Source organism: Lepus europaeus, chromosome 19 (genome assembly GCF_033115175.1).
Source record: "Lepus europaeus isolate LE1 chromosome 19, mLepTim1.pri, whole genome shotgun sequence".
NCBI lineage: Eukaryota > Metazoa > Chordata > Mammalia > Lagomorpha > Leporidae > Lepus > Lepus europaeus.
In genome coordinates this window covers 4,277,154-4,289,704 of record NC_084845.1, presented here as the reverse complement: position 1 = coordinate 4,289,704, position 12,551 = coordinate 4,277,154, and positions in this window count along the sequence as shown.

The following is a 12,551-nucleotide window of genomic DNA, read 5'->3' as shown; positions in this document are numbered from 1 at the left end:
GAAGCTGACTATCTTCAATTAGGATCAGCTGTGCGGAATTACTTCCCTTCTGAATGAAAAAAAAAAGAGAGATTTACCACGCCTAACCTGGGTGTGTCAATTTGGCACATGCTTAACCCTGAAGAACCAAACAGAGCTCTCTGGCCACACCCATCTCAATCCTCTAAGGCTCCATCAAAAGCAGACAGTCCACTTAATACAGTCATAGTATAACAAGAAAAAAACACCACAGTGAGGGAAGAAGAATCCAAAGAATATCTCCACAATACCAAGCAACAAACACAGAAACCGAGGAAACAAGAACAAGGAAGACATTATGATGCCCCCGAATGAACAAGACACCGCAAGCCAAGATTATGAAGATGATGAGATGGAAGAAATGCAAGATATTGATTTCAAAAAATTTATAAGAACATTTAGAAGTTTTCAAAAACAAATGCTTGAGCTACATAAATCCTTACTGGACAGGATAGAAAATCTCTCTTGTGAAAGTGAAATCTTAAGGAGGAATCAAAATGAAATGCAGAAACTAGTAGAACAAGAAACTGTGATAGTGAAAAGAAATCAAAATGCAATGAAGAACTCAATAGATGAAATGAAAAACACATTAGAGAGCCTTAAAAACAGAGTTAGTGAAACAGAAGAGAGAATATCAGAGTTAGAAGACAGAGCACAGGAAAGTATACAGCCAAACCAAAGAAAAGAAGAGGAAATTAGAAATCTAAAAAATATTGTTGAGAATCTACAGGATGCTATTAAAAAAACCAACATTTATTTTTCTAGGAGTTCCTGAAAGCATGGAGGGAGAAAAAGATTAGAATGCCTTTTTACTGAGATACTAGCAGAGAATTTCCCAGGTTTGGAGAAAGACAGAGACATCCTAGTTCAGGAAGCTCATAGAACCCTTAGTAAACATGACCAAAAGAGATTCTCACCAGGACACATTGTAATCAAACTCACCACAGTGAAACACAAAGAAAAGATTTGAAAATGTGCAAGAGAGGAAAGCCAGATTACTCCAAAAGGATCTCCAATTAGACTCACAGCAGACTTCTCATCAGAAACCCTACAGACTAGAAGAGAATGCTGAGACATAGCTCAGGTACTAAGAGAGAAAAACTTCCAGCCCAGAATATTATACCCTGAAAAGCTTTCATTTGTGAATGAAGGTGAAATAAAGACCTTTCATAGCAAACAGAAATTCAGGTTCTATTTGCCTCTCAATCAGAAAAATTACTTGTAGCTTAGACAGCACCTTTCTTAGCTCCTCTAATAATGACTCTGTCCTTTGTTCTAGACCCTGTCTAGTCCACTTGGGCCTCATTCCTTTGTAATCATAACCTCTACTCTACCACCAATGGCTCTACTCCCAACCTGTGTGTACTGATGGTCCTCTTCCCCACTTAATGCTGTATAATTGTTCAGACCTGGTTAATGCCACTCTTAGGATCATTGGTTACTATCCTCAACCTGTCTTTTATGACCTTGTCTAAATATGATCAGAGTCGGGGAACTTGGAAGGCTTCCATAGCCTTGGCAACTCATGACGACAGCCTAGGGTGGTTACTGGCGCCATAAACTAGAGTGTCAATTTGTTGGGTCAACAACAGGAGCCACTGTGCGCTTGCTCCTGATGTGGGATCTCTGTCCTTAATGTACTGTACATTTTGATTTAATGCTATAACTAGTACTCAAACAGTATGTTTCACTTTGTGTTTCTATGTGGGTGCAAACTGTTGAAGTATTTATACTAAATTGATCTTCTGTATATAAATAGAATTGAAAATGAATCTTGATGTGAATGGAAAGGGAGAGGGAGCGGGAGAGGGGAGGGTTGCGGGTGGGAGGGAAATTATGGGAGGGGGAAGCCATTGTAATCCATAAGCTGTATACTGGAAATTTATATTCATTAAATAAAAGTTAAAAAAAAAGAATGAAACATGTACAATATAATTTATACTAAATATTTGAATTTGAATTTAAGTATTAAAATGTATTCCATGTATTTAATAACATAGAAAAACAACTCTTCCCCCTCTTTTGCTCTTAAGATAAAGCCAATACCTCTTGAAACAGACAATGCTTTGCATTTGGTTTGGTTTCCTCCTATTTATTTTAGATTCTACCCTGGTTATTTTTAAGAAAAGTTGGTGATCCTCTATATATAAAGAGAATTGAAAACGAATCTTGATGTGAATGGAAGGGGAGAGGGAGCAGGAAAGGGGAGGGTTGCGGGTGGGAAGGAAGTTATGGGGGTGGGGGGAAGCCATTGTAATCCATAAGCTGTACTTTGGAAATTTATATTCATTAAATAAAAGTTTAAAAAAAAAAAGCAAACAGAAATTGAAAGAATTTGTTGCCACTCATCCAGCCCTGCAAAAGATGCTTAAAGATGTGTTACACACAGAAACACAGAAACATGGTCATCAATATGAAAGAAAGTAAAGGAAGGAAACCTCACAGCAAAAGATCACAGGAAGTTCAAAGCATATATTAGAAAATATATTTGGCAAATGGCAGGGCAAGATCACTACTTATCAATAGTCACATTGAACGTTTATGGCCTCAACTCTCCAGTTAGAAGACACAGATTGGCTGATTGGAATAAGAAACAAAACCCATCTATTTGCTGCTTACAAGAAACACAGCTTTCCAACAAAGATGCATGCAGACTGAAAGTGAAAGGCTGGAAAAAGATATACCATGCCAACAGAAATGAAAAAAGAGTGGGTGTAGCCATCTTAATATCAGATAAAATAAACTTTAACACAAAAACTATTAAGAGATACAAAGAGGGGCACTATATAATGATTAAGGGTTCAATTCAACAGGAAGATATAACAATTATCAATGTATATGCACCTAATTACAGGGCACCGGTTTACTTAAAAGATTTGTTAAGGGACTTAAAGGCAGAATTAGACTCCAATACAATAGTACTGCGGGACATCAATACTCCATTCTCAGAAATAGACAGATCAACAGGACAGAAGATCAACAAGGATACAGTAGATTTAAATGACAATATAGCCCAAATGGATCTAACAGATATCTACAGAACTTTTCATCCTACACATAAAGAATTTATTCTTCTCAGCAGTACATGGAACCTCTTCTAGGATACCACATACTGGGCCATAAAGCAAGTCTCAGCAAATTCAAAAGAATTAGAATCATACGATGCAGCTTCTCAGACCATAGAGGAATGAAGTTGGAAATTAGCAACTCAGGAATCCCTAGAGCATATGCAAACACATGGAGACTGAACAACATGCTCCTGAATGAACAGTGGGTCATAGAAGAAATCAAAAGAGAAATCAAAAACTTTCTGGAAGTAAATGAAGATAACAACACAACATACCAAAACTTATGGGATACAGCAAAAACAGTGTTAAGAGGAAAGTTTATAGCAATAGGTGCCTACATCAAGAAATTGGAAAGGCACCAAATAGATGAGCTTTCAATTGATCTCAAGGATCTAGAAAAACTGCAGCAACCAAACCCAAATCTAGTAGGAGAATATAAATAATGAAAATCAGAGAAGAAATCAATAGGATTGAATCAAAAAAAAAAAAGTTACATAAAATCAGCCAAACGAGGAGCTGGTTTTTTGGAAAAAATAAACAAAATTGACACCCTGTTGGCCCAACTAACTAAAAAAAGAAAAGCCCCAAATCAATAAAATCTGAGATGAAAAAGGAAACGTAACAACAGACACAACAGAAATAAAAAGAATCATCAGAAATTGCTACAAGGACTTGTATGCCAGCAAACAGGGAAATCTATCAGAAATGGATAGATTCCTGGACACAGGCAACCTACCTAAATTGAACCAGGAAGACATAGAAAACCTAAAGAGACCCATAACTGAGTCAGAAATTGAAACAGTAATAAAGGCCCTCCCAACAAAGAAAAGCCCAGGACCAGATGGATTCACTGCTGAATTCTACCAGACATTTAAAGAATAACTAACTCCAGTTCTTCTCAAACTATTCAGAACAATCAAAAAAGAGGGAATCCTCCCAAATTCTTTCTATGAAGCCAGCATCACCTTACTTCCTAAGCCAGAAAATGATGCAGCATTGAAAGAAAATTACAGACCAATATCCCTGATGAACATAGATGCAAAAATACTCAATAAAATTCTGACCAATAGAATGCAACAACACATCAGAAAGATCATCCACCCAGACCAAGTGGGATTTATCCCTGGTATGCAGGGATAGTTCAGTGTTCACAACTCAATCAATGTGATACACCACATTAATTTGCCTCAATGTCCAAGTCAGACTTTAGAGTTGTGGTAGTGGACAGCCCACAGACTATGGGTTGATACCATGTACTCAGTGATGGACAGAGCAGCCAGGATTCCCTGCTGGATTTTTCAAATGTCTGGGGCCTTTTTCTACTCCAAATCTGACATGATAAAAATAACAGATTTTGATATTAAGTAAACAGTAATTTATTTATGAACAGAATCAAGCATAGAATTGTAGAACTTAAAATTTCAATACTCATTTTCCTAGTCATCAACCTTACAACAAATAAAGGTGGTAATAGTTTATGGATATATTGAAAAATTTAAATAAATTTCTTTTCATTGATAAAATCACATTGTGTATTTTCCCTTGGGTGTTACTTCTATCATATATAACATTACCAAGCAAAAATAATATTACTGATATAATTATAGTGACGCCTATTTCCTTTTTTAAAATTTTTTTGAAAGATTTATTTATTGAGTCCGGTGCTATGGTGTACAGTTAAAGCCACCTCCTACAGTGCTGGCATCTCATGTCTGCTCCACTCCAATCCAGCTTTCTGCTGTAGCCTTTTTAAAATAAGATTTTATTTGTTTCTTTGAAAGTCAGAGTTATGAAGAGGGAAGGGAATACAGAGCAAATTTTGTGTCTGTTGATTCACTCCCCAAATGGCTGCCATAGCCAGAGCTGAGCCAGACCAAAGCCAGGAGCCAAGAGCTGCCTCTGATTCTTCCGCCTGGGTTCAGGTCCCCAAACACTTGGGCCATCTTCCATTGCTTTCCCAGGTGGTGGCCAGGAGCTGGATCTGAATTGGAGCAGCCAAGATTTGTACCAGAGTCCATATGGGATGCTGGCACTTCAGGCAGCTTACTCATTATGTAAAACAACCAGCCTGAAGGAATGTTTGACATAATGAAATCTTTCCAGTTTTTACTCATTCTTAACTTCTTAAGTTGACACATTGAAGTTGAACGAACATACAGAATGCTGTGCACATACAGCAGATACAGCCTGACAGACTTGAAGAGAAACACACACCCTATTGAGCCTATTGAGCCTATTGAGCCATGGTGCCAGCCCGCCTTGCTATTCTTATGAAAAGAGTTAGCTGTGTTCTTCAAATAACACATACTCATGCATATTTCATTGCATTGTCAATTTAGTGTAGACTAGAAGTAATTTGTTTTAGCAATTAATGCAAGATTAACTCTATACATAATGATTTACAGCATAAGCCAACTTAAGTATTGATTAAGCATTTTTGTGTCTTTTCAAGATGTAAATCAACTGATTATAGTATTTGATGTACTCCTTGAAAATCGTATTTTATTGCACTGTGATGTGGTACCAACTAATTAGCAAGCATGAATTTTTCACCCAAGAGTGAAGAAAAGAAAATTTACCATGGCTTGAAGTTAAAGAGCAGAACTCCTGACTACCATTCTATGACTGATCAAGAGACGAATAATTAAAAACCTCAGCAGGCCTTGTTCACAATATGCAGGAAAAAAATGCTGCAGTTTAGATGCCTCTGGAAGTTTTCCACAGTGTCACAGGTTTGTAACTCTTGAAGCCCTGCATTTCTAAGAATATATTTCTTGCTCATTTGTTTCAAGCAAGCCCTAGACTTTATAATTTTCAAAGGGCCCATGATTTTTTTTCCAATGACAGACCAGCTTCTTTTTCCTGTAGTTACTGATGTAATTTCTTTTTTATTGTCAAACATAAGGTACCAAATTGTTTTGGAAAACAGTTATTTGAATATTTCAACTAATCTGTGTTGGGCTTCTGTGAAAATACACAGGTGGAAACAGAGGTGCAAGCCCGAAGCAATGTAATGTGCTCTAAAGCTAGTGAAGATGGGAGATTTTTGGAATGAGTTATTGGGTGCAAGCTGGTGTCAGGGAACTCAATAATGAAGTAGAATGCTGCTTCTGTATTAAGATTCATTGAGGGCTAGGATAGTGGCAGGTACTATGAATGTAATTCATAATTTGAAAGGAAAACTATAAACTGCTATTTTGATTGGAAAATCAGCCTTAACATGTTAAACCTGTATCCTGAGAACTAGCCTCAGGCTCAGTATTCTCATTGCCTTTGCAAGATCTGAGCAAATTAAGATGAAGTAAAATGAATCCACTGTATATATAATTGACTTTTTGTGGTACTGTTAGTTTATAGAAAGTATACTCACTAAAGGGAATTTTCAGAAGATCTGATCCTTTTACTGACTTGAACAGTTGTGCTAATATCAAGCTTTCACAATACATGATCTGCATTCCACATCCCAGTCTAAGAGTTTAGTGATGTAAAGAGAAGTACACACTAAACTACAGTGCTTTGATTTGTTTTATTAACTGGCCCTGTCTCAGGAACATCTTTAACAGATGGTTAAAAAACTTTTTTTGAACTTCTCCTATGAGTGGCAACTGAAGTTCTTAATTGTTGGGAAAGAACACTAGTGCTACCTCTGCCACTAATGAGGTGTTTGGAGGAGGCACCAGCCATTTAATTGGGGGAGTTTGTGTGAATTTTGTCTAAACTCTACTGTATATTGAAATGAACTTCATCTATTTGTCTTGATAATGTTCAACTGATGTAGACTGTCTTAGAGTGAATATTCATATGTACCCAGAACTTTAAATGCAGATGTCACCCATGAAGAGCTAAGTTCCTAACATGTATATTATATTCCAATTCAATTTTACTGGAACTATTGAATACATCTTTTATTTTCTTTCAGATTTATTTGATAGTGGATACATTGTCTGGTGTCAGAGGACCTTGACTGGGTTAATTTTATGTCCGGACATCACCCCCAAAACGTTGTGCTGTACTATCTTGCTCTGAGTAGTGTCAACTTGATCATCTCACATTTGCCTCATTCATTGTGTGAATTTCCAGTGATACTGTGGGGGGAAAAACAGGGTTAGAGAAACAAGTGGAAAAATGAAGTGATATTGTAATCTAAACAAGTGCCTTATGTTTATTGCTAAGAACTGGTGTTATCAACCCTTTTGGAAAGAAAGGGTCCCTTGACATGTATTAACATAGGAGTAAACTTCTTTTTCTTTAAAAAAATGTATTTTATTAAAATCAAATCAATTCTTTGGAAGGCAATGCAAGCAAAAGTTGGCTTTTAAAAAAATGCTCTCTGCTGTGGCCCGGGAGTGCAGTGGAGGATGGCCCAAGTGCTTGGGCCCTGCACCCCATGGGAGACCAGGATAAGCACCTGGCTCCTGCCGTTGGATCAGCGCAGTGTGCTGGCCGCAGCGTGCCAGCCGCAGTGGCCATTGGAGAGTGAACCAATGGCAAAGGAAGACCTTTCTCTCTGTCTGTCTCTCTCTCTCACTGTCCACTCTGCCTGTCAAAAAATGAATAATACCTCATCTGTTTTTCAGATTTATTTTCTAATAGTTGTCTCTTATTATTTCCTTACTTTTTTAATTTTGTTTAAGAAACAAGTTCATGCATTTAATTAGTATCAGAAACTGATATCTAAGTGCTGGTCACATGTTCTGTTGTAGACTGTGGAGCAGGAGAAAATGTGATGAAGTAATGTATGGTGGAAACTAAATACTACTTTAATATCATATACTTTTATTGTAACTAATCATTAATTAATGGTTAAGTTTTCCATAAAGATGATTTCTGAAGGTTACTGAGTACTAGAGCATGTAAGCCACATGGAATAACTAGGGTGTCCAATCCTGTGTAGTTTGTCACTTGAAACTGTGGAGTTTGTGAATGACATGAAAATATTTCCTGTTCAGAACAAACGCTGGAAAACACATTCATAAGTGGCAGCAGCCAGGTGGTGTCCTTCTCTACAGGACATGCCTCATGTGGTTTAAAACTCTTCCCTTATGTAAAGAGGGGAAATAATCTCACCATCTCCACGGTACAAGGATGTTTTCAGTAGGAAACTGTCACTGACTCCATTGAGGATTTAGACAACAGAGTAGGAGAAAACCTTACTATTCCAACCACTGTCCCTGGAATCCATGATTTCTTCCAGGAGTAGAAGATTCCTGCAGGGATTTCCAAATCTTTCTCATAAGCACATGACAGATGGATAAGCATCTCTGATAATTCTGAAAGTGGAGAATATGACTCCCATCCAATAGGCAGAACAGAGGATTTACAGGAATGACAGCCTTTAAATACATCAACACCAGATTTCAGGATTATTTCTTTAAAACCAAGAACTAATGTCATGGTGGATGACACTGAATTACATTAGGAGCCCCCAGGATTGGAGTAGGCTATAGGACCCCATCTCCTATCCTTCCTCAGCACACATCTCAGATTTATTCCTCCTTTTTTATTTTATTTTATTTTTTGCCAGGCAGAGTTAGACCGTGAGAGACAGAGAGAGAGTGACAGAAAGGTCTTCCTTCTGTTGGTTCACTCCCCTAATGGCCTCTACGGCCAGTGCTGCACCAATTCGAAGCCAGGAGCCAGGTACTTCTTCCCAGTCTCCCATGCGGGTGCAGCAACCCAAGCACTTGGGCCATCCTCCTCTGCCTTCCCAAGCCACAGAAGAGCTGGACTGGAAGAGGAGCAACCAGGACTAGTATCCAGTGCCCCAGCCCGGACTAACACGCGGGGGAGGGGGCAACACTGCAGGCAGAGGATTAGCCAAGTGAGCCGTGGCGCCAGCCGGATTCCTTTCTCCTTCCTGTGAGGCTGAGGCACAGGACCAGGAGCAAGCACAGGAGAATCCCCTTTCCCACCTAATCACTCACCCAGACTCCAGAGACACCTCTTTGCTTACAGCGTCTCTCTTTCACACTGACATAGAAAATAACCAGTTTCTTTCAGCCTCCAGGACAAGTGTTGGCAACAAGGTCACCACAAAGTCAGCACTGGGTGGGCTGGAGGCAGCTGAAGCACTAGAAATAGTGTGCACCTGTGACCTCACCGCCCTGAAGAACTGCAATTCTATTTTCACCTGCAGCTGCACTGAAAGTGAAGTTGGGATACTGAGGATGTTTGTGAAAACTTTTTTCCTCTTGCTCATTACCAAAAGCAATTAGAACTCTATAGTAATCATCTCCATGGAGAATGTGAAGTCTTTGAAGTGGCTCAAAATTTCCCCAGCTCCCTGGAGGCAGACAGGATCTGGCCAGGAGGGAGCAGGACATTCTGATGTCTGCCAGCAGAGGGAGTGGCAGGAGACTCATGGGTCTCCCAGCATTTGTAGATTTCTTTCCTCACAAGACTGAGTTCTCTCCAACTTGAGACCTCCAGGCTCAGTACCATTGATGTGATGAGCATAGCAGAGTTAAGGATGCAGCTGGGAGAGGCTTTCACAGATTACAAGTTTTGTGAAGAACCTGATGGTCATAGCTCACATGAGAAACCAGAGGTTCTGTTGACAATGACAGTCTGTTTGGAATTGCAGAGGATTATGGGAGTTTTATAGGAAAACATTCTTTATCCCAATTTAGCTTTCTTTCTCATCTCCAGTAGATACAGGAAGCTGAAGAGAATAATATCCATAGACATACAGAAGTTAATGTGGGCTGGGGCTGTGGCTCAGTATGTTAAGCCTCCGCCTATGACACTGACATGCTCTATGGCTGCTGGTTCATATCCCAGCTGCTCCTCTTCCAATCCAGCTCCCTGCTAATATGCCTGGGAAAGCAATAGAAGATGGCCCAAATGATTGGGCCCCAGTACTCATGTGGGAGATCCAGAAGAAGCTTCTGGCCTTGGATCAGCCCAGCTCTGCCTTTATGGCCATTTTGGGAATGAACCAATGGGTAGAAGATCTCCCTCTCTCTGTCTCTTCCACTCTCTGTCTGTAACTGTGCCTCTCAAATAAGTAATTCTTAAAAAATGAGTTAATGAGGCCGGCGCCGTGGCTCAACAGGCTAATCCTCCGCCTTGCGGCGCCGGCACACCGGGTTCTAGTCCCGGTTGGGGCACCGATCCTGTCCCGGTTGCCCCTCTTCCAGGCCAGCTCTCTGCTGTGGCTAGGGAGTGCAGTGGAGGATGGCCCAAGTCCTTGGGTCCTGCACCCCATGGGAGACCAGGAGAAGCACCTGGCTCCTGCCATCGGAACAGCGCGGTGCGCCGGCCACAGCGCGCTACCGCGGCGGCCATTGGAGGGTGAACCAACGGCAAAAGGAAGACCTTTCTCTCTGTCTCTCTCTCTCACTGTCCACTCTGCCTGTCAAAAAAAAAAATGAGTTAATGAGCCCTCATAAGTGAAACCTTGATTTAATGAGAAGATGTTTAAACTCCCTTACCAGATAAGCCATATGACCTCCTGAATTCAACAAACTTGAATGGTTACCATAGTTTCATATCTCTATATTTTTCTTTTTAATTTTTAGTTGTCTTGGTTGATTTTGTAATTAATGAGAAAATGCCACATAAATTCAAATTTATCCTTTAGTTTTTAGTGGACACAAATCCATGATTTCCCCCAGTTCTACTGCCTAATTACCCCCAATTTCCATGTCATCTTTGGAGACTTGGTTTCCGGAGGCTAGGAGCTGTTGCTTGGGACCCTTTGCTCAGTGATGGACAGAGGTGCCACAGTTCCCTGCATGTTTTTTGTCTTGAGATTTTTTAATGCCCAAATCTTGCATGATAACAATCCCTCATTATCTTAAACATTGTTTCCGGAATATTGTATAAGTATAAATCTTAAATATCTACTATTTTTTTTAATTTGACAGAGTTAGACAGTGAGAGAGACAGAGAGAAAGGCCTTCCTTTTTCCGTTGGTTCACCCCCCAACTCGCCGGAGCTATGCCGATCTGAAGCCAGGAGCCAGGTGTTTCTTCCTGGTCTCCCATGAGAGTGCTGGCGCCCAAGCACTTGGGCCATCCTCCACTGCCTTCCTGGGACACAGCAGAGAGCTAGAGTGGAAGAGGAGCAACCGGGACTAGAACCCGGTGCCCATATGGGATGCTGGCACCACAGGCGGAGGATTAACCAAGTGAGCCACGGCACCAGCCCCAATATCTACTATTTTATAAATATTAAATAACAGTAAACATCTAATGTTTTCTAAAAATCATAATATTTTATATAAATATTTACATATCTGTTAATACATTAATATAATGTACTAGAGTATATATTATTTCTTAGGTATTATACTTGTCTTATTAAGAAAGAATTAAAATTAGCATTATGGAATTTAAAATTTCAGTCGTCTTTTGCTTTTCCCTTATCAACCTTAACAGAAATTAATGGTGACATTTTATGGGTATATCAACAATTTCATTTAAAACTTTTAATTTTCACTTATAATTCAGTAATGTATATGGATTTCTTTCCTTGGACATTACTGTGGTAGTTACAATTCATTATCATTTAGCCAGAGGGACATTCCAGCTGTAGCTAGGCTGGCATCTATTTTTTATACAGCACTTTTCTGAGGAATGTTTAACATGAAGAATGCTTTTTAAACTTTGATGTCTTTGAAGTTTTTAAATGGACTCATTTCAAATTTTACATACCACTAATTGCTGTACATATATAGTATATACAGTTTAATGAGCCTGCACATAGATGTGTACCGGTGAAGCCATCAACCTATCCTTTACCCCCAAAGTTCCTTCAAGTCTCTTTATTTGTTGTTATTATCCCTGTATTTGTGCAAGGGCACCTCACAAAAGTTCTACCCACTTATTAATGTCTTCAGTGTGGAATACCACATGTTGGCCATGGTCACTGTGCTGGATGGCAGAATTCCAGGCCTTCTTCATCTTGCATATTAAATGTCTTGAGAAGTCAAATAATGTTATGAATCCCTGCCATTTTCCTCACTCCACAGCTCCTGACAGCCACCACTGTACCTCCACTTTTTGAATTTATTATTTAGATTCCTCTCGTGGGCAAGTGGGATCATGTAGTGATTGTCCATGCATCTCTGGCTTATTTTACTTTCACACAGAGTCCTTCATGTTCATCCACATTGTAACTTTCAAGATTTCCCTCTTTTTAAAGTAAAAATAATATTCCACTGTGTTACAAATCTCAATCTATCAATTCACTTGAAAACGGGTATTTACGTGGCTTGTGTGTCTTGGATATTGTGAATGTGCAGTCATGAGCATGAGTGCTATTAAGGCTTCAAATTCTCATTTCATTTCCTTTTCCTGTATACCCATAAGTTGGATTATTGGCTCATCTGATAATTCCTTTTTTTAATTTTTAAGGAGCTGCTGTGGTTTTTTCCATAACGTTTCATCCAGTTAACATTCCCACAACTATGTACGATAATTCATTTTTTCCAAATTCTTCTTTCAGTCTCTCTCACTCTCT